Source organism: Berghia stephanieae, chromosome 12 (genome assembly GCF_034508935.2).
Source record: "Berghia stephanieae isolate SIO BIC M18660-M18661 chromosome 12, UCSD_Bste_1.3, whole genome shotgun sequence".
NCBI classification, from domain to species: domain Eukaryota; kingdom Metazoa; phylum Mollusca; class Gastropoda; order Nudibranchia; family Aeolidiidae; genus Berghia; species Berghia stephanieae.
Window position 1 is genome coordinate 33997131 of NC_088371.1, and position 3698 is coordinate 34000828.

The following is a 3698-nucleotide window of genomic DNA, read 5'->3' on the forward strand; positions in this document are numbered from 1 at the left end:
CTGAGCTATTGGGACACTTTCAATAATAAAGAGGCAAACAAAAAAAAAGCACATTTAATTTAGCTTTATTCCCATTGATAGGACAACACAGGATCTTGTGACTTCACACGCATACCCAATCATGGACCTGAAAAAAGATAGATTTAAAAATAAGATGGTGTGTCATATCATATATCATTGAAGACCTCCCCACAACATAATACAATAGAAAATTATTGAATTGATATTTGCATTTGGGGGAGGGGGTTTGGGTGGCTCTTTCTCTCTCTTTATCGCTATCTCTAACTCTTTCTCTCTCTCCCGCCTTCTCTCTCTCTCTCTCTCTCTGTGTGTGTGTGTGTGTGTGTGTGTGTGTGTGTGTCTCCCTCCCTCTGTCTCCAGTCACACATTTATTTACACAATAATTAATAAAACAGCTTCGAATACTAACAAAATACCAAAACAGGAACATTTAGGGGTAAAGCCCTTTCTATAAGCAATAAATATCCCAATAAAACATGAGGTACTACATTTCTTAAATTCCTTACAGATCGCTGGGAAGGAAGTGACACGTCTTTTCGGGAAGTAATGGGATCTTGAAAAGATGATTGACCTCCAACTCAAATGAGTTCTGTCTTGACTCCAATCATTGATAGCCTTTAGTCATTGATGTCCACCATATCTCTTAAGGGCCGTACAGCAGTGATTTGTTCCATGGGCGTGTGAAAAAGCCGTATAAGAAGGCGCCTAGCGTGGCAAAACCGTTTCTTAGCGAGGCGCTCGCCGCTGACAAGTCGGACAACTTTATTTTGGCGGGATAATTATACAGCATTATTATATGGTGAGTCAAGGTCAAATTGTTATGACAGCGTGAAAAAAATGAGGATTTTTTTCTTACATTATATGAATTTTTGCATAAAAAGCGATATCTATAATATTTGTCTTTATTCCAAAACTAGTTTGGCATGTTTTATAAGAATAATCTCACAACCCTGGCATATTTACCCGCCTTATTCAATCTCAAGATGGCGAGTACTGTTGGTATGAAATTGAAATGAGTAAGAATTTTTTTTTGTACTGCCGCTGAGGTTAACATGATATATTATTTATATTGCTATTGTTGCTATTTAAGTCATCCAAGGGTTGATGGGTAACTAACTTATCTTTTAAAAATGTCACTTGCTTTCACTGTGGCGGACTGAATGATGAATGGAATGTGTGATATTTGGTTACGGCTAGTGGGGCTAGGAGATGTTTGGATTGGTGGGATGTTGGTTGGTGTCATATTTCAACTTATAATATAGATAGTCTTGGTATTTCTTTTTAAAAAAAAGGAAACTTAATAATTCGCTTTGCATAGATTAATAGTCCTTTAAAACGTTGATATGATACAAAAGCGGTTGATTCCTTTTCCAGATTCCAAAGTTATGATTAATAAATTGTGATAATGATTATTTACTGGAGTCAGTGCTAATTTCTGGGTGGGGATCCTGACCTCCCATAGCGGGCAGGGAGGTTCATGCTGTGTCTTCTATCCCCTTATATCTGTTTTCCAACATGCTTTCTGTCTTTGTCTTGGAATGAGATTACTGTTTTTTTTCCTGGCCCTGGTCGGAGTCCCAGCCGAGAGGGAAACAGACAAGTGCATAGTTATTGTTTTGGGAGATGATATTTTTTTCCTTGTTAATCATCTCTCTGTTTTGTATTATTATATTTGTTATTCTAAATGTACAATGTAAGCATTTGAGTGTATTCCTCTTTGTTGGATTTTGTGCTTGTGTCCGGATGAGACGTGATCTCAAACTAATTACATTGGTGATATGCACTTGGAATCTACACCTGATCCCTATTTGTTCCCAGTTCTCCTATGTCTTACTTTTTCTTGGGAGCTTTAATTGTAATTCTAGAACTTTTTACTATCCCATTTTCTTCGTTTTTACTAGCGCTGATATAACCTAAATGTGTTGCAAGCGCCGTAAAACCCTTTAAAAAAACCAAAAAAAAAAAAAAACATCAGTGCTAATTTGTTTTATGAAATGACTGGTTACCACAGTAACTTATCGCACCATTCTTGGCACAATGCTTGGTATTGCAATAATCTTTTTAGCAAATTCGAGAGCGGCTTTGATCAGTTCGGTATTCCCAAAAAAAAGGGTTAAGGTTATAAAATTAAAAAGTAAAAAAAGAAAAACGCATCGCATTGTGAATTTGAATGATGAATGCCTATATAAATCTTAAACAAATATTAATGAACAACAGACGTTTAAGACAAAACGAAAATTATTTTCGAGCTAAAAATGAAATATTCTAGAGTCACATTCACATGATTATGTTTGAATATCACCACAGGACAAATGACTGTGGTATTTTACTTTAAGTTTAAGTTGTTCGGCTTATACTCGCTAGCTGGAAAGTCCCAGGTTCAAATCCCACTGAAACTGAGGTCAGGTTTTTTAAAAAAAAACTTTTTTTTTACTACTTTACTCGAAGTGTCTGAGTACACGGTAACCGGCCATCTAGCCTCAGGATCTACGTGCACGGTAACTTTTGGGTGATCTCAAACTAAATACATTGATGGTATGCTCTTGGAATCTACAGCAATTCCCTATTTGTATCATTCCCCTTTTCTTGGGTGCTTTAATTGTAATTCTAGAACTTTTTACTATCCCATATTCTCCCTTTTTACTGGCGCTGATATGACCTAAATGTTTTGCAAGCGCCGTAAAACCCTTAAAAACATTAAAACAAAAACAAACAGGCTTGATTTTGTTTATATATTTTTTGCTTTGTATATTTTATTTTTGTTTTTGTTTTTATTTTCCTCCCTTTTTTTGTTGTCTATTTTTTTCCAAATCATGTTTTATTGACAACAAAATGTGACATTGTTTGTAAGAACAATAATCGTGAGGCTGTGGTTGCTTTCTATTCTGTGCAAGTTGTTTATAAACCTTTGTCTTCAGGGTCGTACAGAAGTATAACCAGAAGTCAATTCAAAATGCCTGGGATCGAACCACTCTTGAAGACATTAGAAAATCAGATTGATCATGGCAAACTGCAGCGCGTTCAAAATCAAGCGGCAAAATTAGTTTTGTAAAGGAAAAAAAGTGATTATGTCACACCTTTGTTTTGGACTCTACATTGACTCCCTGTTAGATTTAAGATTACATATAATTTTGCTGTAATGTGCTATAATCATATTAATGAAACCTCCTGCCTATATATCAGATTTGATAAGTGTTTACATTCCCTCACGCTCTTTAAGATCCAACTCTCAATAACGATTATGCGTTTACATTCCCTCACGCTCTTTAAGATCCAACTCTCAATAACGATTATGCGTTTACATTCCCTCACGCTCTTTAAGATCCAACTCTCAATAACGATGATGCGTTCCTAAAAAAGGATCTAAGAACTATGCTGATCGTACATTTATTCATGCTGCTCCCGCTGTCTGGAATTCTTTAGCATTCAATGTCAGGAGCGGGATTGTGGATTCCCAGTCATCTTTTAAAAAGAAATTAAAATCTCATCTGATGAGAAGCTCACTATATTAAATAAAACATCCTTTTAATAAGATATACTCGACTCAAAATCATCTTATACACGCGACATAACACCAGTTGGAGGCTGTCGAACACGAATAGTATACGAATTTAAATTGATTTGAAGAATTAGAAGAACTTTTAAAAGAAGTGAAGAAATACTTACCATAGAAAATG